General features: G+C 31.5%; 1 protein-coding gene across 1 annotated transcript in view; it reads left to right on the top strand.

Annotated features, from left to right (window-relative positions):
- fy (fuzzy planar cell polarity protein-like protein) overlaps positions 1-20,370 on the top strand; it is a 163,062-nt gene that overhangs the window by 10,283 nt on the left and 132,409 nt on the right. The window lies entirely within an intron of this gene.

The following is a 20,370-nucleotide window of genomic DNA, read 5'->3' as shown; positions in this document are numbered from 1 at the left end:
CTCGTTACAATTTAGAAAAAAATATCCCCACCCAAGGGTGAACAAAAGGGAGTATACACATACAAAAAAAACTAACTTAAACAATAACTATCACAAGGTAGAATCAGTAGAAAAGTAAGTTCACAATTTTTCATGCCTTGAACTGTCAGACTTACATATCGGCCCCTCAATAAAACAATAGTGTATAAATTATACACTGTATAAGCATATACACCATTATTTTTTTATTGCATAATAAGAATCTACATAACTGAATTTATTGTGGTCAAAATTTGTTGAAATTCTACTTCCACAAAGTGGGTCAAAATATCAATGAAATATTACTTTTGTTCTAGGTGTCTACTAACACAAAAATTTTAAACTCAATTATTTCGAAATGGCCCAAAAATTATACACTGTTGTTTTATTAAGGGATATGTATGTATGTATATAAAATAAAAATAAAACAACAAAGATTAAAACAAGTTTATTAAGTATTTTGATTAATTGCAAATTGCGATTTTAAGCTCTTTTCAAATAAGTATTTGTAACAAGTAGTCCGACTCTTTGACAGCAGTACCAATATAAATCAAGACTCTAAACGCGCACGTTTAAAGACAAATGTACTACCTTCTCTTGAGCCAATGAAAGGAGTAAATAATTTGTTGGCGTATGCAAATGAATTATGTGGTAAATTTTTTAAAATGCACTAAGTTTAGTAGATTCTTTGAATATTGTAGTGTATTTTGTATCACTAGTTAATTTTATAAAATACTTGATTTAAGGAAGGCTAATTTTATCAAGTATTATTAATTTTTATATTTTAAGATGAAATTTCAACAAATAGTAACAACAAAAATAGCGTTGAAGTTAAATCGGTACCTTTTGATACAAACTTTTTAAAAAAACAAATCCAAATTCCACAGTATACTCTACAGAAAAGTAAGTAGTTTTTTGCCATTAAATTTCGTATATATACTCGTTAAATAAAGTTTTAACAGTTAAGTTTAGTTGTATAGTGTGTGAAATAAATACTTTTTTTAATCTTTAAAACTTAACACCAAAATAAAGCTCCTATGAGTTCTTGCAACATAGAAAGGCTCAACTGTTTAACAAAGGAAAAGTGTGATAATACTGCTATTGCTCACTCCTAAAGCTATTTTCAAGTTTCAATATCTTTAGAAAGTAAAAGTAATAAGATAAATATATTTTATTAAATAACCTAATAATCTCGATATCACATTAAAAATGTCAAATTAAGGCCCTATACAAATTCCAATCTCGTATTTTGATGTAAATGAAATGTGCCGAATGTTAGTAGTACAGATTCATTATATGTGGATGCAAGTGTACAAACCGAGTAATAAATCAGGGTTTCGATATTCAGCTCTAGCAACATATTTCTTACATTTGACTATACAATAAATATGAAATTATCTCATTTCATCACAATCAACTAATATAAATATTCATACTGTTCGTTCGTATTACTATTAAAATTGCAATGCTAGTCTGCAATTTTTAGTAGCAAACACAATCCATTGCACATCCACCAAAATATATGTTCGTGCTTTAGTAGCACACACAGTTTTTTTGTCGTGCTAATATTGCACTCCATTCGTTTTATTTTGTTGTGCTGGCAAACTTTTCTAGCAAAAATACACACTTCTGTGGTTGTGCTATAGCACAATTGACATTTCTGCAATTGATGCCATTAGTTGCTGTTATTGCTAAGTGTATAACATCATATGTATAATTAAACACACCCAATGAACAGTTGGCCAGAATCAAATTTTTTTGGAAATAAATCTGGTATTTCAAAACGGCTAATCCGATCGGGATAAAATTTGACGTGGACATGGCTAGGAGCATTGTAGTTTAAGTTATTAAAATGGAATCTGCAAATGATCCAGGGGCGGCGCTGAAAGTAGGGTACCTTCAACATGTAAAATTTTTAAACACGTGTAATTTTTTTCCCATCCCATCCGATTTCAAATATATTTATATTTTTGGAAAGTGCTCGACTAGGTCTTGAAAAAACATACATAAAACTCTTATAATATCCGAGTTATAGGCATTTCAAAATTGAAATTTTAAAATTTTGCCATACTTTGGTCCGCTTTTTTAATATGTCGTACTTTTGGACCGAATGAACTCAAATTTGTTTGTTAGTTAGACAATTAAATTATAAATCACATACAAACGATTTCAAGGCAATATCACTTATGGATTAAAAAATAAACGATTTTCAATTTAGATATTTAAAAAATATTTGATTTAAATAAACTTTCTTTAAGAACATATAACAATTTTACATTTTTCTGTAAGGTATCTTTACGGAGAACATTTTGGTATAAAAAATATGTCCTATGTTTCGAATATGTCACCCCTACACCTTTCGGAATTTCACCTATTTTTTTTATCAAAATTTCAACATTGGGCCACATTGTAATAAAAGGTGTTTGCTTTTATTATTTTATTTCTGATTATTATTATATATTACAAATAAATACTTAAAATTACCCTTACGGTTACTTTATATAAAAAGGGTTAGCAACCCAACATTTACATTTATAAAATTACAATTATTATTATTATTACAATTAATTCTATTATCATACTCGTGACAAGCTTTTTTTTTTTTTTAATTATTTTTAATCTTATTTTTAATCTCCAACACGAGTCCTAGCATGTGGACAGACCATTGTCTCCATAATCTCTACCAAATCTAATTGGTGGGCTCACCGTACGACCGCTTCTAGTGACTATAGGTTCCCTAATCTGCCCTTCAGAAGTCCTCCCACTATTCACGTCTGAACCACTGGTTTCAGCTAGAGATGAGCAATATTTCCATACCTGTGATTTAATCACTGTGATTGAAAAATCACTGGTAACAACAGTTACTGAATATAGCAAGTAACATACTACGTTTATACGTAGCCTATTCGCAAATAAAAATAATTTGTAATTAACTAACTCTCTGTTTATGTGTGACTTTGGTTACGGAAAATTCTTATTTTTTTAAATGCAAAAATGAAAGAATTACAAATTCTTGTTTGTCTTACAATTCAATTAATGCAAAAACGCAATGAAATATTTAAAAAACGAAAGAAAAACTAAAAACGTTAAAAAATATGACAATGTTTAAAATGTTATTTGCAAATAGTATCGTTAATCAGGAATTGTTTTCGTGAGTTAGCTATTTGCAAATAAATAATTAATTCACTGTTTATACGGCAAATTTTTCTAATTACAATATTTTTATTTGCGAATAAGCCTTACGTATAAACGTAGTAACAGGTATATTTAAGTCGTTCTCTCACATTTTTCAACATACTGTTAAATGTCGTTTCTTAATATTATTCAACATTGACTGGTAACGTTTTTAAAAAATCACTGGTAACAAATGGAGAAAGTAACAGGTACTTTTAATGTCGTTCTTTTTTTCGTTCTTTTCACTGGTAACAACAGTTACTGCATATTTTTAGGCGCATAATTTTATATATCAGTTAGTTCTCTTAAAATTTTGTTGCATTTGATTAATTCTGTTATTTTCCTGTTTTTTTAACAGATGTTTTTAAATCAGCAAATATTTGTTTTTGGTTAACATAAGAACAGATTTAAGAATGAAAATAATAAATACATAATTCGTCAATTCACAAGGTCTCTTATCATGTCATATTGTCATAATGTCCTAATATTTTACAATGGTTTTTATTGTTTTTCAAGCTAAAAATTTTCTACAATAATACTACTCTGTATGCTATGTTTATTGTGTTATCGTAACCAACCAGCAGAGACCTGCTACGAATGCCTAAGAGTCGGTTAAGACGAGCTGCTGAGTCGTGATATATTAGGACATTATGACAATATGACTGATAAGAGACCTTGTGAATTGACCAAATGTATTCTTCTTAACATAATTGTTATTTTGCTTAACATAGACAAAACGTGATCACAGTCACTGTTTAAAATAACAGTGATTTATAAATCACGTTCACTGAGAACAACGTTCTTCAAAAATCACGGGATCGCTCATCTCTAGTTTCAGCTATTATTACTGCTGGGTCATCATCATCCCTTGCTGAAACGAATGGTTCACACGTGTCACAAACCTCACTTTTCCCCTGGACTTCCCCAACACTTGATTCGGTTACATCCTGTGACAAAGGTCCTCCAGTCAAACCCCGATCTCCTACGCAACCTTCCTCACATAATAATTCACTAGCATCAAAGTCCTCATTTCTTGTCCTGACAATAAATCGTCGATTCCGCCTAAAATAATTATTAAAGTTATCCCTTATTATATATGATCTGTCGTTTTGTGCCGACACGATCCTACCATTATACCATTATACCATTCCTTTCCACTCTTCTTAAATAAAACTAATTCACCCTTATTCAATGCGGACAAGGGCCTAGCATTCCTGTCGTAATAAAACTTTTGCCTTCTTCTCTTTGCCTCCCTCTTTTGCCGAATTTCCCGTTCATTTATGCTGTTTGATTTCAAAAGTGAACTCGATATCGGTAATTTTGTCTTCAAGAGCCTACCAAAGAATAACTCGGATGGAGCGAGACGCATATCCGATAATGGGCTCGTATTATATTCCAGCAATCGATACCGAAATTGTGCCTCGTCGTTTGACCTAGCACAGCGTTTGAGGATGTTTTTCGCTATGGTAACTGCCTTTTCAGCCAACCCATTACTTTGGGGATACCTTGGGCTAGAAAACCTGAATTGTACGTTATATTCCCTTGAAAATTGTGTAAACTTCCTTGACCCAAATGGGCTATTATCACACTTCAACACTGTCGGGTATTCCATGCTATCGAATACTCGGCAAATAACACTAATAATATGAGCTGCTGTTTTCCTTTGAATGGGTACTGAAATGAGGAAATTATAATAAGCATCAACAATCGCAATATAATTGCGACCAGCATACTCAAAAAGGTCCATGGCTGCTATGTGAAACGGATAATTTGGAATCGTGCGCCCTACTATCCGGCCTTTTCATTTTCAATACTGCATCCCGATACTTCGAGTCAGCCCTGATCTTTCCTTCGCATACAATATTCCCCATGAATTTCACCTCCCGTTGCCTATACTGCATCTTCTCAGGATTGAATCTAATATTATTATACCGTGCCCTACTCATTACCAAGTCCATTATCCTATAATGTTCCTCTTCATCATTCGCACAGATGACGACATCATCAAAGTACACCAGTACCTCCTCTATGTCCCCAAAAATTCTCACCATTTCCGGGGCAGAGTTGAGGCCAAAAGGAACACGAATAAATCTAAATCTCTCGGATGTTGTCAAATCCGAACTTGCCCTATCTAGCTCCATGTGCCAAAATCCACTCTTCAAATCTAGAACCGAAAAAATTTTCTTGTTCACCAACCTTGACGTTAAATCGTCAATGGTGGGAATCAAAAAATATTCACGTTTAATACAATTATTCAGTGCCTTCGGGTCCAAGCAAATGCGCAGCTCACCATTAGGCTTCTCAACTATCTGCAAATTATTGACCCAATCAGTAGGGTAATCGACAGGTGCGACTATACCCTCATCTACCATTTTTCCCAGTTCAATCTTTAACCTGTATAACAATGAATTCGGCACCCTTTTCCTATAGTGTAGAACTGGTTTAGAATCATCCTTCAATGCGATTGAAAAAGTTCTCGGAAATTTTCCCACACCCCTGAACACATCCTCGTATCTACCCATGAATCTCGCCCTTATGCCCTCCCCTGAAACACTATTAACATCCACCCGTTTCACAAGCCCAAATCGCTGACAAGTTTCCAATCCAAGTATCGGTTCACTTTTGCTACAAACAACAACAAATTCGGCTGACCTTTCGGTTTCAAAAAAAATATCCACACAATTAAGAACACAAAAACCACAAAATCTTTATTCTATTGTTGTTATAATCTACAACTGAAAAATGTATATCCGGGGTATACACTTCAATCCCCAGTTCCTTAACTATATCAACTGGAATGCAGATTATGTCTGCCTCAGTATCCAAGTAGGTCTTAGTCCACCGCTTAGTCAGCGCTTCACTTGTATTTAACCTAAGAATAAATTTTTTACTTAATATTATATTTACTTGACTAATTTTAATACAACTATTACCTTCTATATCACCCCAGTTAAGTGCAGCTACCTTCTTCTTCCCATCGTTGGCATCATTTTCGGTCAGCTTCTTTGGTTTGCGGCACATTCGTTGAAAATTACCCTTTTCTGAACATGAGCGGCATATAGCATTCTTAGTGTTGTATGGTAACCTTTAATTATATTATTTCAGAACAATTCCTAAAATACATGTATATAATAAAATGAAGTTATTAATGTATTAGTATAAGTGTGAAAGAACTATGTAATTTGAAGTTGATTAATAAAGAAGATTTGAAGAATACAACATTGGCGACGAGGAGAAAAAAAGTTGAAGTGCAAGGAAAATTGATAATTGCAAAAATAAAATTACCTATAAATTTATTTAAAAATAAATAAGTGATGGAATATTAAATTAAAACAAATATTGCTTTATCAATTATTTTTTTTTTGTTTGTAAAGTAAATTACAATAATACAAAAAAAAATAAACCAGCACAACAACGATGGAAGCTGCAATAACTTCACTTTTACAACAATTAAAAGATCAACAGCACCAAGATCAATTGGCAATGCAAGAATTGATGAAGAATTTTGCTCCATATAGATCGGAAACAACAAATAAAGGTGAAAATGCTGAATTTCTGATCGAAGCACTGTCATCAAACATCACCGAGTTCCATCATGATGAACATAACCTCACTTTCGACATGTGGTACTCAAGGTACGAGGATTTATTCTCCGTAGATGCTGCCAAACTTGATGGTGCGGCAAAAGTTCGCTTGTTGCTTAGAAAGCTTAGCCCAATGGTACACAGCAAATATACCAATTATATTTTGCCAAAACATGCTCGTGATTTTCAGTTCAAGGAAACAGTTGAAAAACTTACATCTCTATTTGGACTTCAAACATCGCAGTTCAATATAAGATATAATTGTCTGCAAATTACAAAAGACACATCCACCGATTTTATTACGTATGCTGGTGTTGTTAATCGGCAATGTGAATTGTTTAAACTAAAAGATCTGACACTAGATCAATTTAAGTGTTTAATATTCATCATGGGATTAAAATCAACAACAGAATATGACATTCGCACAAAAATGTTGAATAAGTTAGAGACTGAAGGTGATAAAATAACACTGGATCTACTTGCTACCGAGTGTCAACGAATGATTAATCTCAAAATGGACACGGTTCTTATAGAAAAATCGAAATCAGAAGCGATTGTAAAACAAATCCACACACACACACACAAAAAGCCAAAACATGGTCCAAAATATCCTTGTTGGTTTTGCGGTGGTATGCACTTTGCCAACGAGTGTTCATACAAAAAGCACAAATGTGAGCAGTGTAACGTAGTAGGTCACAAAGAGGGCTACTGCAGCGTATCTAAAAATAAAAAGAAAGTCAAACAAAATAATGCGAAACAAAATCGTTTTTATAAAAAGCAACAAAGCACCAACTACGAAACAAAAAGCATTTTTGCTGTCAAGAAAATTGACACACAAAGAAAATATATTTGTGTTGAAGTCAATAATACGTTGATCGAACTTCAATTAGATACTGCTTCGGATATATCCATAATTTCAGAAAACACTTTTAAACAACTTCGTGTAAAAAATGCTATTGAGGTAAAAGACACAGCCAGAAGTGCAACAGGTAAATTACCCTTATCATCTCAATTTGAATGCAGTTTAAAATTTCGAGATAAACAAGCTATGGTAACTTGTTACGTAACGCCTCTTAATGACTTAAATGTATTAGGACTGGATTGGATCCAAGCTTTGAAGCTGAATGAAATGACTATTGATAACATCTGTAATACTGTCCAATCAAAGCCGAAGGAAACTCCTTTTGTTTTTAATGAGAAATTGACCTTGCTTAAAGACTCATTTCCAGAAGTGTTCGAGGGAACTTTAGGGTTGTGTACAAAAACAAAGGCACATTTAACAGTCAAGCCAAATCAAAGACCAGTTTTTCGTCCCAAGCGTCCTGTCGCGTATGCGGTGCAAAATTTAGTGGAAGCTGAATTGGAAAGGTTACAACAAATTGGTGTAATTTCACAAGTAAATTATTCGGAATGGGCTGCACCCATAGTGGTTATTCAAAAACCAAACGGGTCCATCAGGATATGTGCCGATTTTTCTACAGGTTTGAACAACGCCTTAGAACCACACCAATACCCACTTCCGTTGCCAGAAGACATTTTTTCAAAGATAACCAACTCGAAATATTTTAGTCACATCGATCTGTCTGACGCATTCCTATAAATAGAGGTTGACGACGAGTCAAAACATTTTCTTACAATAAATACTCACATGGGGCTGTTTAGATATAATCGTATGGTCTTTGGAGTAAAAACATTCCCAGCCATATTTCAGCAGATTATGGACAAAATGTTAGCAGGTATGGAAAACGTAGCAGCTTATATCGATGATATTTTTGTATCAGGTAAGGATGTAACCGAACACAACAACAACATACAAGAAGTTCTACGTCGTATAAAAGATTTTGGTTTTAAAATAAAATTCGAAAAATGTAATTTTTTTGCAACCGAAGTAAGATACCTAGGGTATGTAATAAATCAAGAAGGGTTACAACCCGATCCAAATCGTATATCAGCCATTCAAAGAATGCCTGAACCAACAAATATTTCAGAACTTCGTTCATTTCTCGGGGCTATAAATTTTTATGGAAAATTTGTTAGCCAAATGCGAGCACTAAGGGGTAAAATGTAAAATGGCAGTGGACTCAAGTTCATAACAAATGTTTTTTAAAATTAAAAGAAATTCTTTCGTCGAAATTACTCTTAACTCATTATGATCCAACAAAGAGTATTATTGTTGCGGCAGATGCCTCAAACTATGGTTTGGGAGCATGTATTCTTCACGAATATGTAGACGGAAGTATTAAAACTATAAGTCACGCCTCAAGATCATTGACCCCAGCCGAAAAATCGTATAGCCAAATAGAAAAAGAAGCCTTGGCATTGGTCTTTGCAGTAACGAAATTTCATAAAATGATATTTGGAAGAAAATTCAAGTTACATACTGACCACAAGCCGTTACTTGCAATATTCGGAAAGAAGACTGGTATAGCAGTACACCAAGCAAATAGATTGCAACGATGGGCGGTTCAACTTTTAGCATATGATTTTGACATAAGTTTTATTTCAACAAAAAGTTTTGGTTATGCTGATGTCTTATCGCGTCTTATAGACAAACAACAGTTCAATAGCGAAGAATATGTCATTGCTGCAATTAAATTTGAAAAAGAAATTAAACAAATTTTATTTGAAAATTTAGACAAATTACCAATAACACATAAAATGGTAAAGTATGAAACACAAAAAGATCTCATTTTAAAACAAGTTTTTAAATATATTGAAAAAGATTGGCCTGATAAAATAGAAGACGTTGATCTTAAACCATATTTTAACCGGAAAAATGATTTGTCTATTGTAGATGACGTGGTCATGTATGGAAACAGAGTAGTTATACCCTCAATTTATCGTAAAAGAGTTCTTAAACAAATTCACCATGGCCATCCAGGGATAGATAGATCAAAGGCAATTGCGAGAAGTTACATATATTGGCCGAATATAGACGATGACATAAAAGTGTTGGTTCAAAATTGTCACAGTTGTGCCTCTGCTGCTAAAATGCCAACGAAAACAACCCTGCAACCTTGGCCAATACCTTCGGAACCATGGCAACGCCTGCATATAGATTATGCTGGGCCAATTGAAGGGCAATATTTTCTGGTTATAGTTGACGCCCTTTCTAAATGGCCTGAAATAATAGCAACAAAAACAATAACTACTCAACAAACAATTCAAATTCTTCGAGAAGTCTTTGCTCGTTTCGGTTTGCCGGAAATTGTTGTTTCTGACAACGGAACGCAATTTAAGAGTTCGCAATTTGAAGAGTTTATGCAACAAAATGGTATTAAGCATATTTGTTCCAGCCCTTACTACCCAATGTCAAATGGTCAAGCCGAAAGGTTTGTCGACACCTTTAAAAGGATGCTTGCAAAATCGAAAGAATAGGGTACAGTATGCGAAAATTTAAACACGTTTTTACAAAATTATCGTTCGACAACAAACCCAAATACACCAGATAAGAAGTCACCAGCTGAAGTTTTATTAGGCAGGAAAATACGTATCACCTTAGATCTTTTAAAGCCGACTAAGAATAATAACAGAAATTTATCATTACCCCACAATAAAGTTGCTGAACAGTTTAACAGTAAACATGGTGCAAAAGAAACAAATTTTGATGAGCAAGATGCTGTTTATGCAAGAGTATATAAAGGCAATAACAATTTTTGTTGGAGTCCTGGAAGAGTTATTGAACGCATTGGTAATGTTATGTACAACGTTTTATTGAATAATGGTAAATTAATTCGGTCACATGTAAACCAATTAAGAAAAAGATACAATGAAGACGACAAAATAAGTGATGAAAGAGATTGGTGTATGGCTTTAGAAACATATGATAATCCCGATCCACAAACAGATGACCAAGTTCCAGAATCCACAACTGTTATTGACTCCTCAGACACAAATGCTAGAGTGGTACCTCATCCAACATTAACTAATTTAAATGAAGTAGAAACCACAACGACACCCAGAAGGTCTCAACGACAACGACGTCGAGTGAGCCGTTTTAGTCCCACCTAAACACTAAAAAGGGGAGGTGTTGTATGGTAACCTTTAATTATATTATTTCAGAACAATTCCTAAAATACATGTATATAATAAAATGAAGTTATTAATATATTAGTATAAGTGTGAAAGAACTATGTAATTTGAAGTTGATTAATAAACAAGATTTGAAGAATACAACACTTAGCTTTGCATTCATCTACATGACTGGCATTCCATGGATCACCGCCATTAAAACAAAATCTATTAATTACTCCACTGTTGTGACCGGTTTTAATAGCATTGACCACTGGTTGTTTTGCATCCAATATGCTTTTATTTGTATTGGCAGCCTCATGCGATTTACACATTTCGATGACACGTATTAGTTGTTCATCCCGGCCATCTAATAATTTAAGCTGCAACTTCTTATCATTCACTCCTACAATAATCCGATCACGTAACATTTGATCGTCATATAATCTGCCGCATTCACATTTATATTCACAGTAGCGTATCTGAGTAGGCAGTTCAGTTTCAAATTCCGTGAATGATTGTCCAACTTTTTGCGAGATTACGTTATTTGTACGACTCCATTGCAACATTTCGTTGCGGTAAGCAATGTTGGTCGAATTTTTCCAAAACTTCCTCTAGAGTGCGTTGAGTTGCATCTTTGCTCACTGTGTCAGTGCCTAGCAAGGATTTTTGTGTCCCGTCATTGGGGAACAATGTATTGTAGATATTGGCACCGTCAGTCCCAATGAGCCAGGTAAAATTTGCAATTTTCGTATCTTCCGACTCCTTCACCTTGCCGCTGGCAATCATGTAAACCAGGAAATTTCGCTTCCAGTCCTGCCATTCCTTTGCCAGGTCAGAGCAATCCAACTCACATGGCAGACGATCATTCGTTGCCATTTTGTTTTTTTTTATGACAATATTATTCAGCGACAATTGGATTCTTTGATCTGCTTTTCCAGGAACTTATTTTATACCCGATGATGACAACCACGTTGGATTCTTTCCGATGTAAAATGTAATTTAATTTTCCGCTTAACACGCCGGAAAATTTCAGCAACTAAATATTCCTCTAACGACACTAACGTTGTGGTTTGCTTTTTGTTTTTACTTTGTTTGCAAACCACTTCTGACACCATGTAATAAAAGGTGTTTGCTTTTATTATTTTATTTCTTTTATTTCTGATTCTTATAAAGTTCTCTGATCACGCGCTTATATATTTTACAATGTAATCGTTACAGCTTGGTTATTATTATGTCCTTACAAATAAATTTTTAATGATCATTATAAACATTTTTTACTATCCGATCCTATTTATAAAATTAAACAAATTTTGCTTCGCGAATTATGAGGGTTGCCAACTTTCTACTGTTTTACCCTGTATTCCTGCTATTATCAATTTTAACTACTGTGTTCCTGCCGAATTCCATTATTGACAACTCTGATGTTATTTATTATTTATGAATTACTACATCCCATAATTTCCTGTGTTCCTGCCGATGACCTTGAATCCTGTGTTCCTGTCGATGTTCATTAGTAACAAATGTATTCCATAAATTCCTGTGTTCCTGCCGATGACCTTGGTCCTGTGTTATCGTTGATATCCATTAATAACAAATTTATTCCACAAGTTCCTGTGCTCCTGTCGATGTCCATTATTAACAACTGAATTCCATTTTTGTATTTATTTTGTTCCTGTTTTCTTGTGATGCCACACTTTTCCATAATTACTACGTTCCTGCTAATGTCATATGTTATCAATCACCTGTTTCCTGTCGGTCCAGTTAATCTCATAAAAAGCCTATTTGTTAATTTATGTCAATTAGTTCCTGTATTCCTGCTGATACCAAATTTTTAATTTATGATCGTTTTCCGGTCAATTAGTTCCTGTATTCCTGCTGATACCTAATTTTTAATTTATGATTATTTTGCTGTTTTCTTAGTTTAAGTGTATTTTTATTATTTTAATCTTCTATACTTTTAATTTTTTTACTATAAATTCTTCTAATTTATATGTATTTTTATACTTTCATCTTTCCTTATTATTTTATTTTTATATATGTATGTATATCTATTTTATGTCGTTATATTATTACTCTTTAATCAACGATTTAAATTTTCAATTATTCTATGTTAGTAACTAATGTTATTATTATTCTTATCATTATTAATATCATTTAGTATAAGTCTCATTATATTTATTAAAATTATTATTATTATTGTTAGTATTGTACTATGTATATCAATTTTCCCAGCTGATGTAGCTGTGTAAATAAATAAATAAATACTTAAAATTACCCTTAAGGCTGTGTTAGCCGACCGTTGATGTAATGTAACCGTAATGTTGACTTAACGTAACACTTTAGTTCGATTATAGAACATTAAGAACGTGTCATATGTTTTTGACATAAACAAACAAATTTAAACAGCTGTATGAAAGTGTTATCAACACAATTGTTTTAAATACTGTTCAAGCGATTTTATAATTTTTTTCTGCGATTTTAAAAAAAAAATTATTAAACTTTTTTGGTAATAGTACTTACATATAAACCGTATATTTTTACACATAATGTATTCATCATCATTGTGAAGTGCTTCGAAGTGACTTCATATATGTTTATATTAACCCATTAGGAGACAATTATAAATATTATTTATTACCTTGCCATACAGACTTTATTTATTAAAGGACCGATAACTTAAAAATTAATTAATATTGTATTGTACTTTATACTAAAGGCCATTATTACAACTTGCCTTTATGTTCGTAATAGTAATAGTTAACTTTAAGGGTACCTTTTTCTATTGCTTAAAGTTTCACCTTCACTATTTCGAACATAAAGGCAAGTTGTAATAATGGCCCTAATTTGTTAATTTAATTTGTCTATACAAAATATTAATTTAATATTTTCAAACTTATTACTTTCGACTATTATTAGTATACATTTTATAAATGCTTGTGTGAACTAATTTGTATAATAAGTAAATATTACCATAACAATAAAAAAAATTGTTTTTAGTAAGAATTGTCTCAATTTCCCAATTATTGATAAATTCACTGACATTTATTGTTGTGGGATATGGTAGTTCCTTTGTCCCCTTTTACAATGCAGAAATTGAAAGGCAGACATTTTTCTCATTCTCTTTTGAACTAACCTAAACCTGTATAATACACACTGTACCTCTTCAACACCTCGCCTTCAAACTTCGTCTGTCTTTCAATTTCTGCATTGTAAAAGTAGACTATGCGCATTTCACTGGTTGCTTAGGCCAGATCATCAGGAAACCTTTTCCCAAAAGGCTTTAGAAAAACTAAAGATATTATACAAATCAAACTATAGAGTGAATGAGAATTACAGATACTCAAGCTTTATTTGTAAAAATATCAAAGCTTAAACAAAAAATTAACAATAAACAGTAAGTTAATCTTTTCTTACATTTTGTTTTTTATTTATGTATTTATATTATTGAAATATTTAAAACATTTTTAGAACATTGAAAATATTGTTAAGCGTTCTGAGCATAAGTATTTTTTATACAAGACTTTTAAAATCAACAAGTTGACAACACCGTTAGTAAATGTCACGTTGAAACGTAAAGAAATTCTGTTTTTAACAGGTTCAGACGTTACAGTTACGTTACATTTTGTCACTATAACTGCTTTAACTACTTTACACACAATAGAAACGATCAGCTGTTCCGTTCCGTTAAGGTTACATTACATTACAGTCGGCTAATCCACCCTTTACGGTTACTTTATATAAAAAGTGTTACCAACTCAACATTTACATTTATAAAATTACAATTATTATTATTACAATTAATACTATTATCACACTCGTGACACACATGTTCTAAAATCCCAAAGCTGGGATCAAAAAACGGAAAGCAGTTTTAGAAACCTTGATGTGTTCCCTATTTATCCCCAAAGTATTTTCCCAGCCCCGAAGGAAATGTAGATCCTATGGGTAAAATTGTAAGAAATACCATCTTTTGGATTTTCGCCTAAATTTTTTGGAATTGCGGGATCAAAGGGAGACCATTTGACAAGTTTTTTTACACTTTATAATTTGGAATGACAAATTCAAAAAACGTTGAAAATTTCATTAAGTTTTGTTAATAAATAAATATTTTATTTATTTATTGAATTTCTAAAACTAAAATTTGTATCAACATTTAAATAGGATTGAAAATACATATTAGGAACAATTTGATCCACATTTATTCCGAACAATTTTTTTTCTTCAGATATGTTAATTTTTGGTCTTACAAAAAAATTCAAGTCAATATCTCAGTTAGAGTCAAAAATATTTACTTTAATGGATATTAGTTATTTCGTATTACATATTTGACAAAAAAATAACTAGCAGCATCCAAATAGCCAAAAACAAGAAATATCAATGCATATCTATTTTATGTCGTTATATTATTACTCTTTAATCAACGATTTAAATTTTCAATTATTCTATGTTAGTAACTAATGTTATTATTATTCTTATCATTATTAATATCATTTAGTATAAGTCTCATTATATTTATTAAAATTATTATTATTATTGTTAGTATTGTACTATGTATATCAATTTTCCCAGCTGATGTAGCTGTGTAAATAAATAAATAAATACTTAAAATTACCCTTAAGGCTGTGTTAGCCGACCGTTGATGTAATGTAACCGTAATGTTGACTTAACGTAACACTTTAGTTCGATTATAGAACATTAAGAACGTGTCATATGTTTTTGACATAAACAAACAAATTTAAACAGCTGTATGAAAGTGTTATCAACACAATTGTTTTAAATACTGTTCAAGCGATTTTATAATTTTTTTCTGCGATTTTAAAAAAAAAATTATTAAACTTTTTTGGTAATAGTACTTACATATAAACCGTATATTTTTACACATAATGTATTCATCATCATTGTGAAGTGCTTCGAAGTGACTTCATATATGTTTATATTAACCCATTAGGAGACAATTATAAATATTATTTATTACCTTGCCATACAGACTTTATTTATTAAAGGACCGATAACTTAAAAATTAATTAATATTGTATTGTACTTTATACTAAAGGCCATTATTACAACTTGCCTTTATGTTCGTAATAGTAATAGTTAACTTTAAGGGTACCTTTTTCTATTGCTTAAAGTTTCACCTTCACTATTTCGAACATAAAGGCAAGTTGTAATAATGGCCCTAATTTGTTAATTTAATTTGTCTATACAAAATATTAATTTAATATTTTCAAACTTATTACTTTCGACTATTATTAGTATACATTTTATAAATGCTTGTGTGAACTAATTTGTATAATAAGTAAATATTACCATAACAATAAAAAAAATTGTTTTTAGTAAGAATTGTCTCAATTTCCCAATTATTGATAAATTCACTGACATTTATTGTTGTGGGATATGGTAGTTCCTTTGTCCCCTTTTACAATGCAGAAATTGAAAGGCAGACATTTTTCTCATTCTCTTTTGAACTAACCTAAACCTGTATAATACACACTGTACCTCTTCAACACCTCGCCTTCAAACTTCGTCTGTCTTTCAATTTCTGCATTGTAAAAGTAGACTATGCGCATTTCACTGGTTGCTTAGGCCAGATCATCAGGAAACCTTTTCCCAAAAGGCTTTAGAAAAACTAAAGATATTATACAAATCAAACTATAGAGTGAATGAGAATTACAGATACTCAAGCTTTATTTGTAAAAATATCAAAGCTTAAACAAAAAATCAACAATAAACAGTAAGTTAATCTTTTCTTACATTTTGTTTTTTATTTATGTATTTATATTATTGAAATATTTAAAACATTTTTAGAACATTGAAAATATTGTTAAGCGTTCTGAGCATAAGTATTTTTTATACAAGACTTTTAAAATCAACAAGTTGACAACACCGTTAGTAAATGTCACGTTGAAACGTAAAGAAATTCTGTTTTTAACAGGTTCAGACGTTACAGTTACGTTACATTTTGTCACTATAACTGCTTTAACTACTTTACACACAATAGAAACGATCAGCTGTTCCGTTCCGTTAAGGTTACATTACATTACAGTCGGCTAATCCACCCTTTACGGTTACTTTATATAAAAAGTGTTACCAACTCAACATTTACATTTATAAAATTACAATTATTATTATTACAATTAATACTATTATCACACTCGTGACACACATGTTCTAAAATCCCAAAGCTGGGATCAAAAAACGGAAAGCAGTTTTAGAAACCTTGATGTGTTCCCTATTTATCCCCAAAGTATTTTCCCAGCCCCGAAGGAAATGTAGATCCTATGGGTAAAATTGTAAGAAATACCATCTTTTGGATTTTCGCCTAAATTTTTTGGAATTGCGGGATCAAAGGGAGACCATTTGACAAGTTTTTTTACACTTTATAATTTGGAATGACAAATTCAAAAAACGTTGAAAATTTCATTAAGTTTTGTTAATAAATAAATATTTTATTTATTTATTGAATTTCTAAAACTAAAATTTGTATCAACATTTAAATAGGATTGAAAATACATATTAGGAACAATTTGATCCACATTTATTCCGAACAATTTTTTTTCTTCAGATATGTTAATTTTTGGTCTTACAAAAAAATTCAAGTCAATATCTCAGTTAGAGTCAAAAATATTTACTTTAATGGATATTAGTTATTTCGTATTACATATTTGACAAAAAAATAACTAGCAGCATCCAAATAGCCAAAAACAAGAAATATCAATGCAACCATAACAAAGCAACCAAAGAAATGAAAATTGCTGCTAGAGAAAATTGCTAGCACAACAAAACAAAAACGAATGCTGACGCTCAATATTAGTTCGACAAAAAAGTGTATATGCTACTATAGCACGAACATATATTTTGGTTGTTGTGCTACAATAACGAGTTGATAACTGGTTGTATCTGCTACTAGAAATTGCATACTAACATTGCAATTTGTATAGTAATATATGAATAGTAACAGCAATTTATATTAGCAGAGTTATACAAAATTATAATAGTTACTATAATTTTAGTATGCTGATTGATAAAAATGTATATTTACTACAATTGACGGCTAATACAGTAGCAATTGTAAACCCTGTAATAAATAATATACATATGCATATTGTTTTTACAATTTTGATGAGTTAATAGCGGTTTTCACTCTTGATTGTATATTTAACGCACTTTTATATATTATTATACAGAAGTAAAGAACCATTAGACATGTTTATTCTAGCTTTTGAAGAATCTGATGATATTAATAACATTTATAAAATAAAATATATATTAAATACCGTGGTCAAAATTGAACCAATACGAGCACCTAAACAAATACCTCAATGTAAAAAGTGCCAATCATTCGGTCACACAAGAAATTACTGCTCAAAAGAACCCAGATGTGTTAAATGCGCTGGTAAGCATGAATCGGTTGAATGCAGAAATGATAAAATCCAACACCCCAAATGTTGCAATTGTGGCGAAGAACACCCAGCAAGTTATAGAGGTTGTATCGTTGCAAAAGAACTTCAAAAAATCAGGAAAAAATCAACAGCTAAACATAATAATGTTCAACAGGTCCGAAATCCTAATATAATTAATAATGACAGCTCCAAGAGTGAAGCAAAAGAACTAAATGGAAAAACATTTGCTGAGGTCGTGAGCTTAAACAGCTCTAAAACCAAAAATGATAATTTATTACAAATAATCATATCCAAGCTAGAAAATCTTGAAACTTTCAATAAGTCTTTCGAAAATCGACTTAAAATTTTAGAATGTAACTTGTCCAATAATGAAAACTTCAATTAGAATAATGGAATGGAATGCAAATGGCTTGCAACAACATAAAAATGAACTGGAACTAATAATTCAAAAAGAATGCATAGATATATGTATGATAAGTGAAACACATCTCACAAAGCAATCTTTTATTCAATTTCGAAACTATAATTTTTACCATACTATTCACCCTAGCAATAATGCAAGAGGCGGTAGTGCCATACTTGTTAAATGTAACATTGAACATTACGAAGAAGAAGAAACTAGTCTTCATGAATTTCAAGTTACTACAATAACATGTAAAATAAATAACTCATACATTTCGTTTTCATCAATTTATAGTCCCCCGAGACATACCATAAAATACAACCAATACAAACAACTAATAGAAATTCATAAGCATAAATTTATAATGGGAGGGGATTTTAATTCCAAACACACACAATGGGGTTCTAGATTGACCACCACTAAAGGCCGAGAGCTTTATAAAGCATCAAAAGATACTGGATGTAATTTCATATCCACGGGAAGCCCAACATATTGGCCAACGGATCCAAATAAAATTCCGGATCTAATTGATTTTTTCCTATTTCGGAAAATTTCAAAATTAAATCTCAAAATAGAAGAAGGCTTTGATCTAAATTCTGACCACTCACCAATTTACCTAACATTTTCGTGTGATATACAACTAAAAGAATCACAACCAGTCTTATATAATAAATATACAGATTGGAATTTATACAAATTAAATATTAAAAATAAAATCAATTCTCATCTACAAATCCACACAACAGATGATCTGGAAAATGAAGCTGAAAAATTTATAACGACTCTACAACATGCCGCTTGGAAAAGCATGCCTAAACCTAAACCAAATATTTGCAGTAATGCATCGTATCCCCAAAATATAAGAAATCTTATTTCAATTAAAAGAAAACTGCGTCGAAAATGGCAAAATACTCGAGCACCGTGCGATAAAACATTATTAAATAATACTACACAAATTCTGAAGAGAGCAATACTAAAATTCAAAAACGATAATCTAAATCATTATCTTTCCCAGTTAACTTACGATAATAAGACAGACTACTCCTTATGGAAAGCTACCAAAAGTTTTAAGAGACCAACAACTCAATCATCTGCAATTAGAAAAAGTGATGGCACCTGGGCCAAATCCAATAATGAAAAAGCTGAAGTTTTTGGAACATACCTTGAAAGTGTATTTAAAACGCAAGTATATAATGCTGATGATCTCGAACCGGTGATAAATAACGACTACGAAGAAATACCATTCCTAACAAACACTGAAGTGAAAAAAGAAATAAAGTTATTAAAATGCAAAAAAAGTCCAGGATATGACCTAATAGTGGCAGAGCTTCTTAAACACTTACCACACAAAGCAATTGTTACATTAACACAAATTTTCAATGCTATAATAAATTTAAAGTACATGCCAAGTCTTTGGAAGGTGGCTGAGATAATAATGATTCCTAAACCTGGAAAACCACTCACTGATACCAGTTCATATAGACCAATATCACTATTACCAGTTATAGGTAAACTTTTTGAAAAACTTTTTTGTAAAAGGCTTAAAAATGTAATCACAAACAGAAATATTATACCAAACCATCAATTTGGATTTCGTGAAAAACACTCTACACTCGAACAAATACATAGGATAACGCATACAATTGAAATTGCTTTAGAAAACAAAGAAATATGCTCATCTGTATTTTTGGATGTTTCAAAAGCTTTCGACGGAGTATGGCACAAGGGATTGCTACATAAAATAAATTTGCTCTTACCAATTCAATACTGTCAAATG

This window comes from Calliphora vicina, unplaced genomic scaffold, assembly GCF_958450345.1.
Source record: "Calliphora vicina unplaced genomic scaffold, idCalVici1.1 scaffold_44, whole genome shotgun sequence".
Taxonomy (NCBI): domain Eukaryota; kingdom Metazoa; phylum Arthropoda; class Insecta; order Diptera; family Calliphoridae; genus Calliphora; species Calliphora vicina.
This window is presented reverse-complemented; position numbering and strand designations above follow the sequence as displayed.